Source organism: Callospermophilus lateralis, unplaced genomic scaffold (genome assembly GCF_048772815.1).
Source record: "Callospermophilus lateralis isolate mCalLat2 unplaced genomic scaffold, mCalLat2.hap1 Scaffold_160, whole genome shotgun sequence".
Taxonomy (NCBI): domain Eukaryota; kingdom Metazoa; phylum Chordata; class Mammalia; order Rodentia; family Sciuridae; genus Callospermophilus; species Callospermophilus lateralis.
Window position 1 is genome coordinate 338,298 of NW_027512699.1, and position 14,902 is coordinate 353,199.

General features: G+C 39.5%; 1 pseudogene; it reads left to right on the forward strand.

Moving 5' to 3' along the window:
* Positions 1-2,008: 2,008 nt before the first annotated feature.
* The window catches only part of LOC143640273 (transport and Golgi organization protein 1 homolog), a 39,877-nt pseudogene continuing 26,983 nt past the window's right edge, over positions 2,009-14,902 (forward strand).

A 14,902-nucleotide genomic window follows, 5' to 3' on the forward strand; every position in this document is an offset into this window, starting at 1 on the left:
AGGGGAGGGATTACAAAGAAGGATGAAAGACTCTTTTGATTTTGGTGATAGTCTCATGGGTGTATTCATGTCAAAACTTATCAAATTGTACACCTTAAACATTTGCAATTTACTGTAGGTCAACTATATCTCAATAAAATTATAAAAATAAAGACATAATATTGTCTAATGGACTGGAGTTGGAATGTGAGAGAAAAGAGATCAAAGATGGTTTGTAAGTTTTGGGCTTTGAGCACCTGGATAATGGGAATTAAATTGTCATTCTTATTTCTGAGATAGGGAAGACTGAAAGGAGCAGATTTTGAGAGAAAAATGAGTTCAGTTTTCAACATGTTGTTAGAGATGCCTACTAGATACATTTTATAACATAATAAATACATGGTAGAAAAGAAATGAAGAATGACTCAGTTCCTCTCTATGATCCACTGGTTCTCCAGAAAGCACAGAAGTACACTGGACCAACGGGGACTTCTCATGGCCCCTGTAGACAAATGTTTGTGCACACCTTTTTTCCATTGTTTTCTTTATTTAACATTATGAACATGGTGGACTACATTCTTTTCTCTAAGTTTTAAAGATTCAGTTAATTTGGGGAAACAACTGATGGGTTCATTGTTGCAGGTTGATGAATAAATTTAGCAGAGACTATAGTAACAAGCCCTTGGTCACAGACAAATGAGAATGACTCCACCAAGGATGGGAGCATTGCAGACACTCTTCCTTGGGCTGGCTAGCTTGTGCCTTTCCCCCTCTTAACTGTACATATCAGTAATTCAGCTATATTATGATTTAAATCAGATTTTGCTCCTTTTGTCAGAAAGTACAACATTTGCTTGTTAGTTGATGGGTTGTGATGAAATGGAGTCTACTCCTTGGGTTTGAAACTTAGCTCCATTACTCACTGGATGTGTGACTGCCTCAATTTACTCTAAAATAAGGATTGGAATAGGACCTACTACTACTGTAAGGTACTATTGTTATGAAGATTAAATGAATTGATATGTATAAAACCTTCAGAATAACAACTGGAGATAAAGAAAGTGTTCAAGAAATGTTAGCTAATAGCTTTCTTCTCTGACACTCGGTTTTGACAGTTGGTTCCCACTAAGTTGTGGACTTTTTCGGACCAGGACCAGATATCTTGTCTTTTGATTTTCATCCACTCTAACACCATGCTAGGGCTTTGTCCAGCATCTGGCAAGAATGGTAGCACAAAATGAAAGTTAAAAATATGCTGTTGAATTAAATGATTTCTTCCCTTATGGATAAAGATAAGAATCTCAAGATCTTAGCCCGAAGACTACTGTCCATCTCTCTGCCCTCACTTGTCCCCGCCTTAAAAAAAGCAGGCCATAGTCTCCAGTTTACACCCTCACTCACAGTTCCATTCACTTTCCCACTTTCCCCTTTCCTAATCAGAGGGATCTTGGGGTGGGGCTTCAAGGAACCTCTAGGAGTTTGAAGGGGAGGGAGCTTGGAAACCATAGACTAGCTCTCACAAGTCATGGGTGGGATTTGGTAGTTCAGAAAAGGAGGTACCAGACCTGGAATGGGGGATGGGAGTGATGGTGAAGTGGAGTAGGCTAGTTCAGGATGGACCAGAAATGAGACATTGAGGAAAGCCAGAAAGGACCAGTTGGTGGAGTGGCGGGGGATGGGTGGGTGACAAATGGAATCACGCAGAGGGTGGCTTCTGAGGGCACAGAAGCAAAGGCAGGTGATTGGACGAGAAAGAGAGTCCTAGTTGCCATGGCAGTGACTAGAGGAGAAGGTCTTCAGTTGAGGAGAAGGTCTCCACTAGAGAAGGACGGGGAGCTCTGGCTCCGTGCGTTCCCCAGTAGAGCCAGTGCATCGACCCCCATATATCCCTGCTGACGTGTCAACCGGGAAAGGCTGAAGCCTTCCCGGGCACCGCCCCTCCGCGCCTCGCTACCCACCCGCCCCCTGAGCCCCGACGCCCGCAGCAGCCTACTCCACAGCGTCACCGGCTCCCCGATGTGACCACAACATGGCTGCAGCACCGGGGCTGCTCTTCTGGCTGTTCGTGCTCTGTCCGACCTGGCGAGTGCTGGGCCAACTGGACCCGAGCACCGGCCAGCGCTTCTGGAAGCACAAATTCTGTGCAGATGACGAATGCAGCAGTGAGTGCGCAGGCGGGCGGGCCGCCCGGGGTCTCCGCGGTGGCTCTTCGGGGCTGCATGGGGCTCTGATCCCCCTCAGTCCCCAACCCCGCAGGCTGGGCTAGGGGGTCGCAGGACGATGGGTGGGGCGCAGGAGTGACAAGAGCCTCGGGACCCTGAGTGTGTCCCCTCCGGCTCTGCCGGCACCCTGGCCAGCCCGCTCGGGTTGCGGGGGCTTCGACTCCCACTTGTTGCCAGCGTTTTATTTTTCTCTACTGACTGAGGCGGGGTTGGGAAACAGGATTCCCCAGGGACAGCTCTCAGTTTATTGCCTTCCAGGATTCGCCTAGGATCTCAGTGGGTGACGGGGTTGCGCGCCACGCGCCTGGGGCTCCCCACGCTGTAGCAGAGCGCTTTTCTGCCCCTGCCACAGGGACCTGGCCCGGTGCAGTATCAGGGCAGATGCTCTCCAGGGCTCGGTGGCCCTAATCCCAGCGGCAGGTTGATGGTGGGGCTCCTTGGGAAAGGCTCACTGGCCCCTTTGTCCTTTTGCTGCACTGGGGATTGGGCTGGTTTTGCCTTTTAACAGGGACTAGAGTTTAGGCTTGGGAAGAGCACTGAGTCCAGGCACGCATTGTGTTCCGAGGTCTCGGCCCCGACTCTGCTTCAATCCTGTCATTTCTGTGCATAGAAACCTCCCTTCATATTTGAGGTAGGGTGCCAGGTGGGCCAGTAATCTTTTGCTTTTGAAAGAGGCCAAGGATCTGCACTGGCCACCTGGGAACTGCAGCCTTTTCTGTGCGCAGGAAGCGGACAGAATTGCTTCCCAGTCCTGGATTGGAGGTGGGCGGTGGGGAGGATGTAGCCATTCAGATTCAGATGAAGAGGTTTGTTGCAATAACAATAATAAATACTCCAAGATTTTTATAAGCCAATTCAGTTTTAGACTCAGTCGCTAGTGTTGTTGGAACCTCTTTCCTCTATATATTTACTGGCCCAGAATACTTCTTATGGCCTCCCGCTTGGTTTCTAGTAACCTTGTAACTTGATGACCGTGTTGTCCATAAATTGTAAGCAGTACATATTTTAAAATATTCATGCTAAAAAGGCCAAGAAGTTTACCATTGAGCTCTTTATGCCTAAATTGGTGTTACCAAAAACAAATTTTATAATTTGAATTGTTTGTTCCACTCCAATAAAGAAAAAAGATGTCTCCAATATATGTTAAGCAGTTCCTAGAGGTAACCCTAAGGCTGGAGTAAATAAACACTCAGAAAAGCAAAGCAGCTGCCATGATATTTCCTTTCAGTTTTGGGTGAACAAAATCAGGCTTCCAGCATGGTAGAATGTTTGCTATTCTTGGCTATCAAGCGCTATCCTACGTGGGCTACCTGGACAATCTCATCACTGATGCTTCCTCGGTACTAAGACATGGTGTTGGTAAGGTTCAGTGGGGTAACATAACTTGAGAAATGGCCTGTGTCCAAACAGATGTGACCAAACACAACAGGTGGGTCTGTGTTGTGTTGTAGGAAGTAGTGAGGTGTGTATGTCAGGTGTCCTTGTGTGCCTTCCAAATAAGTGCTCCAAAAAAAAAATAACTAAATAGGTGCTCCATAGTATGCATTATGTTGTCACCTAATATATTACTGATTTGTAAATCCTCTATGACCTAAGGGGGAACAAGAGAAACATTGCCATTTCCACTTGTGATGAGAATTCCCCACCTTAAAGTGTCTCTCACCTTCAAGTTGGCCTCTTAATTATATATGAATTAGGATGCTGACAGTTTTGAAAATAGTCCTATTTTAGCTTCAAAATAACAAGTTACCCTCTCCAAATCTGTGTTTGTTCCTCAGACATATATTTTTATAAAACACACATTCTTGTGTATTTTACTGTTAATTGGCCTTTAGAAAAAGTGTTATTTTCATTTCTTCTTTGTGCTTTGTACATACATCTATTGTCCATTTCATCTTAAATCAGAAACTGTGTATTTGGTCAACCAAAAGAAAAATGTTGCTTCTACCAGTTTCTAGATCAATTGTGATTCTAGTCCTGCATTTTAAGCATGAAGGTATTGCCTGACCTTTTCTCATGGTTAAACTTGTTCCTTGTCAGATAGGATACCCACTTTTGATTTTGTTTATTAAAAAAAAAATACGAATGAGGATGTTTTGAAACAATCTTAATGTTGGATATAGTCAACAATATTTGCTCAGAGAAAATACATTTCCTGGTAATTTACCCAGATCCTGAACACAGAGACAGCAACTCTGCTGCAAATGAAATTGACAGTGTTTATGGCTGCATGGTAGCACTTGCAGCCACTTAAAGGTAATGTCTTTTAGCGGTTAGTTCAAGTTAATTAACCCCTTGGGGGTTCCTGGATATTCTTCCCTCTTCCCTCCCTATTACCTCTGCATGAAGCCATACTTAAGCCTGTCCGTGTCTACACTTGGATTTACATATTTGCAAAATGAAGCTTTTTATGATTGTGAATCAGAAAAAAATTGAGGCCTGCAAGAACCAAGAGTTTCACTGAAACCAGCCATGATTGGTGGTAGCCACATTGCTTTTTATTTCTCAGCACAGAGAAAAATAGAGAAGCTTCCTTTTCCCTTGTCTAATTGCAGGGAATATTGTATTTTATAGCAATAAAATCTCGAAGAATTTTAGATACTTTGAGCAGGTGAATTAAAAGTGATTCCAGAGAGTACTGGAAAAACTTGATTTTTGTTCATAGTGGGATTCATATTTCCTGATGGATCAATGTGGATTGTGAAAAATCAAATTCTAATGTTTGTTTTTCTTTTTTCAATGTTCATATACAGTGTTAATGTACCGAGGTGAAGCTCTTGAAGATTTCAGAGGCCCAGATTGTCGTTTTGTGAATTTTAAAAAAGGTGACCCTGTATATGTCTACTATAAACTGGCAGAGGTATCACCAGAACTTTGGGCCAGAAGTGTAAGTAAAAGTTTGACAGGTGTTATATTTTTACTTTTGATGGGTTTTTCAGCAGTGTAGATTTAAATGACTGATTTCTTGGGGTCTTTGTAGAGTTAACCTAACCTCTCTGCCAGGCCCTGTGCTCCTAACATGCCTTAGGCCTGGCACAGCATAGAAAGTCAGTAGACTTTCTGAAACAGAACTGAACTGGTTGTGGTTGCTACCCCTCACATCAAGTTCCAGAAGGCTCTACACATCATAAAGGTTGTCATGGTGAAAACCTGACAATTCTTAGCTTTGTTGCTTCAAAAAGGAAGGATTCAAGGACATTAGAGTTAATCCTGTAAATTAAGTCTGAGATAGTAACTCAGGCATGCATATTTAAAGTTGATTTTTTGTGTATTTTACCTAATCATTTGTGCTGTTTTTACTCTAAAGAAGCAGAATATTATGTTCATTATGTGCCTTTTTTTTCTTTTTTGCAACTTCTGGGTCATCCATTTCCTGCTTTTCCTATAATCTATGCCTGAAGGTTCCCCCAGGGGTTCTACTTCTAGCCAGTTGTATGGATCTTCTGATGAAAGACATGGCATTGTTTATATCATGCTTTCATATTTTAAATGGGGAGATTCACTAGGAGTGACCTCATTGAGAGACTTATGAGTATTGTCCTTTTCATTTAAATGTGATATGTGGATTGCTTACTTAAAATAGTAGCAAGGGTCTTTGATGACTGTAGGAATGTTCCAGTTTAGAGACATTCTGGGTTGCATCCCTGAAAGTTCTCACCCTAAATAAAATACCACACAGCAGAAAATAAGAGTAATCCCTATGGGAAAACTAGTTTCATTTTGTTGCCATTTCTGATTCTTAGGGGAATGATCTTGAAACTTGGTGCCTTTAGGTACAAACTTTATATTTAGACAGAGTCCCAGTTGCAGTACTCCATATAAAGAACCATCTATTGTTTCTTTCAAGTATACCAAATAGGATTCGTAATCTTTAAACTTGGAACTGTTTTTCCATGTACCTAAGTGGCATTTTTCATACAGTAGTCGTCTTTCTCCCCTTCTTTGAACTTTTGGATAAATGGGCTTGATTTACATTTTCTCCTGTCACATTGTAGCCTGTTAACTATGTTCATCCCTAGGACTCTTGCCATTCTGGGTGGCAGCACTCATCCTGTCTTCCTGAGGAGCCCTGCTTTCAGCACCTGACCAGAAAGGATCTTTGCCGACTGATGAATGTTTGGGTGGCACTTTCTTTGCATTGCTCCTGTGGCATTCATTTGTCTTCTTTGCCTTCAGTCAGGTTGTGTTTTATCTTAGCTCCCTATAAAGTGAAAAACTCCGTTAGGAAAGGACCCCTGTCTAATCCATCTTCCTTTTGAATATTTCCTTTCAGGGCAGTGGCACTTAAGTACATTTGTTCTGATAGTAGCTTATGCAGAATTTGTTCTCTTGTGGCAGTTCTTTGCTCCCCACCCACAAATCAAATCAGCAGCACCTCGGCAGGGATGATGTATGGAAGCAAAATTAGGTATAAAAATTATTTCCAGTCATGAGCCTCCATGATTCTGCATCATTTTTTTTCATATCACAAGAAATGGGATACCACCCAGTGTGTAATTATGGAGCTTTATATAATCTATGGTCTCAATTGACACAGATTAAGAAGAGATAAATGTGTTTCCTTTCTCCATACATTTCTGGGTTTTTTTTCCTTTTCCAAATTTAACCTTAATAGAATTTTCATCAGAAGGGAAAAGTGTATTTCCCCTCAGACTCGCCTCTCATGTCATGAATGTTATACTTAGGAAATTAAAAACTCTTTAGTTTTCAAAATGATTCTCCTTTTGAGTTTTTAGTTTTCATTCTGCAATGTTGTTGATTTTCTAGAGTCTCAGACTTTATCTGCCAGTGATGAAGCTTTTAATTGCTCCGTCTTGTCTTATCTAATCTTCATGGCAGTATTCTACCACTAATACTGGCTCTCAGATGGTTTCTAGATATAACAAGAACATTCATGAATGGGGATATTTTAGAGTTAGTGATAAGATGCCTTTTTTAATTTTCTTTTTTGGGCGTTTGATTTGCCTATCAGTTTCCTTTAATTATTGGCAAGAATCTTCTGTTCCTTTTAGTCAGTAGTTAGTAATAAGAGTGTCTTTCTCAAGGGGAACTTTATATACCTTTTGTACACTTTATGTAACTTCATATAATTTAGCTGTTGGTGCTGAAAATAAATGGGGTTCTTTTCTGCAGAGGATTTATTTTGGGTGAAATTGAAGCTTGATATGTGGTTTAGTATGCATTATATTGAATATTATTTTCTCCCCAAGTACTTGTAAAAGTAGATTTGGAAAAAGCTAGGAAAGCATATTCTATCAATACATTTGCTATAGTGGTAATACATTTTGGAGATTTTGTATTGTTTTTACTTATTAATTTTCATGACTGTTGTGTATTGGTTAAGAAAGACATAAATATTGGTTTATGAGCAATGCTACAAAATGTACAGGTAAATTCTTGCTAGAGGTTATTTGGAATTGCATTTATAACCAGCTTTGATTTATATAGTTTTAACCATAAAATATACAATAATCTCCTATGCAGATCTTTTATTTACTTCAGAAGTCTTAACTTTATATGATCTGTGTTGAGAATTAAGCTAAATGTAAAAAAGAAAACTTCAGTGGTTGGAAATGTTGTTTTAACAGTTCTGTACTTAATTTTTATTTGGAATAATAATCTCAGTGTAATTGTTATAGCAACTTTCTTTCTATTATATGTATATTTATATACATATACCTATCTATTATATGTATATTTCCTGCCACTTCTGAGAATCTCTTATTTATATTCCTTGTACAGAATTTATTTTATATTTGTCTCCTTTGCACTATAGGTTGGCCATATTTTTCGATATTTTCCGAAAGATTTCATCAAGGTAGTTCGTGAATATACTAAAGAAGAGCTACAAATTTCAACAGTTGTAAGTTATGGATTTCTTTTTTGTTCTCAATTGTAAACTGGCTTATAAATCCACCCATTATATTCAGTTAACTGCTTCTGAAAGTTTTATAATGTGTTTATAACATTTGTGTATCAGATTTTCATTTGAAATCAGACTACCTATAAAAAAAAGTTTGAAAGGCATTCAAGGGTGATTATATTATAATCTGAGAGTTTTCTAATATATTGAAACAGATATTCTTATAGAAGGCTATTTACTCAACTATAGGGCTTTTCTCTTCTGTTTTATATGTGAAAAATAAATAATGTAATATATTTGTACTTGGCTATTAGATTTAAGAGGTAAATAATTTCATTTTACAGGCAAAAGGAGGTATTCCAACTTGAAAACTACTCATTGGATAGTTATTAGACATTTTAAGTATATTTGGGTTAAATTAATAAACTCTAACTTTTATACTAGGCTAGAAATACGTACTTACAAAGGTTTTCTTATTCTTAGTCATATATGGGATCGTAGTCATGTTATAGATTTGGAAAAGGGGACCTGAGCGTTTCAGGTGATGTTCAGTCTCAGATCTTTTAAGGCCCCAACTGCTTCCTTTATACAGCATTCCTGTATTGTGCTCTGACTTAAATTGATTTTGTGACTGAAAGGATTTCGTGTTCTAGAATTCTCACTTCAGCTGATTATTTTCTAGAGTTTTAAATTATGTAGTAATTGATGCCCACCAACATTGAAACATCTTTGGGCAGCTCTTTGTAGTGGCTGTAGAATATGCAAGCTGCTAGGCTAGGATAGTTCTTAGATTAGATGGGGTGAATGGATAAAGTCATCCTGTTTGTTGTTGCTGTTCCTAAAATTTCTTCATAATCTCAGGGGCCATAAAATCACCTCTGTTGATTGTTGGACTTCATTGTTGGTAAAGAGAGTTAGTTCTTGGGATTTAAGCTGTGACAGCAGTTCACTGATTACAGAGAACTCATTTGTTTTGAACTCTGCCGTTTCATTATGTTTCCCATTACATGCATCCCTCATGGCTTAGAAATGCATGTGATGGGGAGAGGAAATCACTCATCCCTACTACATTGAACTGCCTCCCCCACCCCCAGAACCCCCACAGAATATTATGAAGATTTAATTAGGAGTTGGAAATTTTTTTAAAAAATTCCATTCATACTATGGCTCCATTTATATGTCGATTTGCTTACTAGTGGCAAGAAGGAAGACTAGATAAATATATAGATAGTCCTGAGAGAGGTCTTAGTGACTGTGAAACCCTGATGAAGAGGAAGGTGTATAACTTGTTGAATCTTGTTTTCAGTTTGTTCTTGTGGTAATAATAATGTGAGGAGCCTCCTTAATATCATTCTTTATTCCATCAAATGTACTTGTATCTCAGTAAGATACTTTAAAACTGATTCATCTTTCTCAATGCTGCAGGATCTTCCAGCTTCTCCTGAGCAAATGATTAAGAATTAAATTCCTGAAACATAGGTGTAGATTTTAGAGCTGGAGGATCCTACAAGTGATACCTCTCCTTTCCCTACTTATGCTCAGAGCAAATTGAGAGAGACCCAAGAGTCAGGCTGTTGGAGACCAAATTGTCACCATTTTTACTCATTATGCTTTTTTAAAGAATATGACCCATGTTAAAAAAAGAAAGAAAGAAAGAATAGACTTTCTAACACTGTAGTCTAGAAAAAGACAGATTTACCTCAGCCATAGAAGGAGTTAGCCAATGGGGGTTGGAGGAGGGTAATCTGGTTGACCCCAAAGATTCTTTAGAACCAATCCTGAATTTGGGAGCATGGATGAGTTTGCTTTTGTGACACTTTGTTATTGACACACTAATGTTTTCCTTTTCCTTACAGGAGACAGATTTTGTTTGTTTTGATGGTGGAAGACATGATTTTGATAATTATAGTGTAGAAGAACTTCTAGGATTTTTGGAATTGTATGATTCTGCAGATGAAGATTCTGAGAAAGCTATAGAAAAAGTGGAACAATTTCCTGAAGTCTCCCAGGATGTTGAACCTGAACCTAAACCAGTAGTAGCAAACTCAGAGCAAATTGAAAGTGCATTCTCAGAAAACACTATGGATCTTGAGGAACAATTTCTGGCTCAGAAGAACCATCCTCATGCAGATAGTCAAACAGATAATGCTCAAGGTGAACAAACTTCATTTGAACCCTTTGAAGAAATACTACAAGATGAATTGAAAGTGCAAGAAAGTGAAAACAACAAAACCAGCAACAGTTCTCAGGTCTCAAACGAACAGAAGACTAATGCTTATACACTTTTGAAAAAAGAAATGACATTAGACTTGAAAACCAAATTTGGCTATACTGCTGATGCACTTGTGTCTGATTATGAGACGACCAGACTGGTGACTTCATTAGATGAAGATTTTGATCATGAGGAATTGGATGCTGATTATTATGCATTTGATAAGGAAGAAGAGGAGAATGAGGAAAGCTTTGGGGAGCTCCCATTACTAACCTTTATAAGTGAAGAAGGCATGAAATTCTCAGTGGAGTTTGGAGTGGAGAAATATTCAATAATTGAAGAGCAAAATTCAAATGAAGAAGATAAGGTTGAGGTAACTCTGCCCCCAGGCATCAAGGATGATATAAATATACTGACAACCTTGGAGGATACTTTATATATTGGCACAGTTGGTGATGAGAAAACAGATATGATGGATTTGGGGAATTCTTATTCAGAAGAAGAAAAAGAAGATGAGGATGCTTTAGTTCCAGATAGAAAACAGAAGAAACCACAAGCAGCAACAGATTATATTTATCCTGAAAGTGCAGAATATGGCCTTTTTGTGGAAACCTCTAAGACAGATAATGATGAAGAGCCCAAAGTGGACATTGAACTTCATATTAAATGAAAAGAGACAGATGTTCAGGAGCCTAAGAAGCACCTGATGCAAGATGTTTCAGAATTAGAGGATGAGAAGATAGAAGGGATGATTGCATATACTTCTCCCCAAAGCAATAAGCTCAGCTCATTGCCAGCTGTTGAAAAGGGCAAGGACACATTAAAATCAGCCTTTGAAAACAACGAGAATGACCTAAAAGAAGCAGTTATCCATATCTCAAAAGAAGTGAATGAAGAACTCTCTTCACCTGGAGAGAAGATTTTGGAAGATAGCTTAGAGAATAAATCTCTACATAAAGCTGTAGGGAGTCTGATGACCCAAGAACAGAGTAAACCACCAGAATCCTTGGGTATTGCAACATTCCTGGGAGATAATCAAAATGATGCATCCAAAGATGGAATGGAGGAGCCAGGTTCAGTAAGTACACCAACCCTGCACATAGACTCAGTGGAGCATCAACCTCAGGAAATTAAAGAGGGACTAGTTCTGAAAACTGAAAATCAATCTGGATTCTCCTCTCCAGATGGAATTGGTTTGTTAAGAGAACCGGAAGAAGAGGTCCCCAGTCCCGGAAAAAATCTTTCTTGGCAACAAGAAAGAGATGTGATTGTTACAGTTAGTCATGTAAATGAGAAGATAGGGCTTTCCAAGGACGAGGGTAAAGAGCAGTCCTCGGCTGAAGAATTGATTCAGCATAAGGCAACACAGGGGACACAGGAAATTAAAAAAACAGAGCAAACTGATGAGTTAGAAGTACCGGGTCTCCATACCAAAAGGCCAGCAGCAGTAGAGGAGGATTATTATCCCCCTGAAGAGCTACTGGAGGATGAAAATGCTGTAAGTGCAAAACAGTCAAAAGAAAAACATTCTGGGATTCAGAATGTTAACCAGCACGTTCTTGAGAAAGCAATTTTAGAGACTATCAATCCTGATCTAGAAACCAAAGAAAACAAACAAGAAACGAGTATAATTTGGGAGATTTTTAAGAAAAGTGAAACCACAGCCAAAAGGGTAGACATGATGGACAAGGAACGAGGTGATATGGAAATGGGAAAGGAGGAAAGTCCTCTGGCAGATGAGGAAGCCCAGGGACTCTTTGATGGAAGTGATGAGGAAAACACTCAGACTTCAGGGATAAGTGAAGTATTTCAGGATAAAGATTCTGACGATCTTGAAAAAGACAACCCTAAGGAACATCTGAACACTTCAGGGTCTACAGAAAAGGCTACTGGAAAAGAAATCTCAAAAGAGGACCTTGAGGACATAGGGCATATCACAGACACAGAAAGCCAGGGTCCTGCTTCTGCAGACCTTGAAGATGATATACTTCCACAGAGTCCACATATAGCCCTAAAGCCAGAGCTTATCGATCAGGAGGAAGACTTGCCCATAATCCGCAGCTTCTTTACAGAACAAAAGTCCTTGCAACGCTTCCTGAAGTACTTTGATGGCCAAGAACTGGAAGCCATGTTGCAGGAAATGTCATTAAAGCTGAAGTCGGCACAGCAGGAGAGCCTGCCCTATAACATGGAAAAAGTTCTAGATAAGGTCTTCCGTGCCTCTGAGTCACACATTTTGAGCGTGGCAGAGCAAATGCTTAATAATCGTGTGAATGATATTAGAGACATAGGAATAAAGGAAAGTAACATATTTGAAGAGGCTGCCGTGCTGGATGATATCCAATACTTGATCTATTTTGTGAGGTACAAGCACTCCACAGTGGAGGAGACTGCTTCATTGATAACAGCGCCTCCTCTAGAGGAAATCTGGGCTAAAGCTGAAGGTAAATAACTGCCTGCGGCTTGAGCTGGAGAAAAGGAGTTGTTCCATCCAGGTGTTTTTGTGTGTTATTGTAAAGTTCTGTTCAGTTTCCATGTGCCTAAAGGAGAAAGAAGACTGACTCAGGAGCCCCATATGTTCCTTTATTCATTCTTTGGGGCTAGAGCATGAAAGGACATTGCTTATTCTTTTTTTCCTTTAGGACAGTTGGGATTGGTTAGCATGTTCAAAGAGAAATTTTATAAAAAGCTAAAGAGAAAGATATAAATGAGAAACTAATGCACAAAAGTAGACCTGTTAACAGTACAGATTTTATGTTAAAATTATAAAAGGGCTTTATTAAACATAATTTCTTAATCATAAAATATCTGTACTAGATCATGTGGGTGTGGAGTGACTAGCATAACTTTTTTTTTTTAGAATTTAATCTCTTTTTATGTGGTGCTGAGGATCGAACCCAGTGCCTAACCTGCACTAGGCAAGTGCTCTGTCACTCAACCCTAGCCCTAGAATAACTTTTAATGGATAGCTTGCCTGAATTCCCCTCCCCAGCATTTATTTTTTGTGGATACCATGCTATTTCCAGTCTCTTGGGGGAGAGGTCACTTATTCTGGTTTTACTCCACTGGGTTCTAAGGTCCTTGCATGCATATTAATCAAGGATGGAACCAGGATGACAAGCCTTATAATGTAGTGCTTGACACATAGAAGCCTTTCAATTAAATATTCGTCAAACTGACAATGAGCCAATATCCTGATGAAAGCTTTCTGTTTCCTGGTTTCATATTTGATCATCTCTATCTATTGTTTTTCAAAATGAAATATTTCAACTGAGAGTATATGATAAGAATTTCAGAAGGACATAAAGCCATTGGAAAAATTTACTTCCCAAGAATGCTATTTTTACCTGATAATTTGGGGAAGAAAACAGTTGTACATTTAATCAAAGCAGATATATTTTGGATAAGAATGCAACGTACAAGTGAATGTTCAGGGTAGAATATGAAGCTGTAAAGAGATAATCTTTGCTCTGGATCCTATTGGTCTATGTCCTGAGCTCAGGAAGGAGATAGGTTCACCATTTGGCTCCTAGGTTACTTTGAACATATTTGAAAGGCACATTAGCAAGCTAGACTTACGGAATTCCCTTCTCTATACTGGCTCGGTGAGACCAGCACACTTGTAGATGAAAGAGTTCCTGTTATTTCTGAGCAGAATAGACATTTCACATTTTTGTTCTGGACCAGAATTCTCTTCTGCACATTTATTCATGTGGGTGTATGTTGGTTTGCCAAGGGAAGGTAAGTTATTGAAGCCTCTATCATAAATGTATTTGTTTATAAAATACTTTGGATTAAAGGCTTCTTTATAAATTTGACTGTACAGTTTAGTCATCCTTTAAATGGGATGAAAACAATTAACCCTCCCATATCCTTGCCCAGTTGTTCTCATGGGCGCATGCCAGGACATGGAGGGCAGTGTTGAGGTTTCTGGAGCTGTGTGCTGAGGGGGAGTGCTGATCATTGGGCTTAAGTGGGGGTAGATAGTGTCATACAGCTGGCTCAATGCATTCTTCTCCCCTGTAGAGATGCAGCCACCCCATGAAGATGATTTTCCTAAAGAGAACACAAATCATCTTAATAGAAATCTTCATGAAGAGCCTCGCCTCCTGAGTCATCATTTAAATATGAACCATCCTGAAGAGCCCAGCCTCTTGAGTCAACCTGTGACTGAGGACATGGGTGTCTTAGAAGTGTCTCAGATCCCAAATACTGAGAAAGTAGACCCAGGTAAAGCTTGCCAATTTTTCTCTACAAAGTAGAGGCATTATCATAATGAAGGCTTTCAAGGATATTTGTTGCCAAAGGTACAAAATAGAACAGAGAGTGATATAGGTACATGTGAGTTCAAAAAAAAAATCTCTTAAGTGAGAGAAAATAAAGAATAAAGATGATTAGAAATCAAAAATAGGCCAGAGACTGTAAGTCACCTAAAAGCAAATGTTTAGCTATGACTAGCTTGTGTAAACCATTTACAACTAAAATATTATTCTTCAAAGGCCTTATGCTCTAAAACTAATTTTCAACCAGACCAACAGCACCAGAAACTCTGGGGGTGGGACCCACATTCTGTGTTTAGCAGGCCTTCCATTAAAGTCTGGCCTGGTACAAGTTAGCTTGAGAATC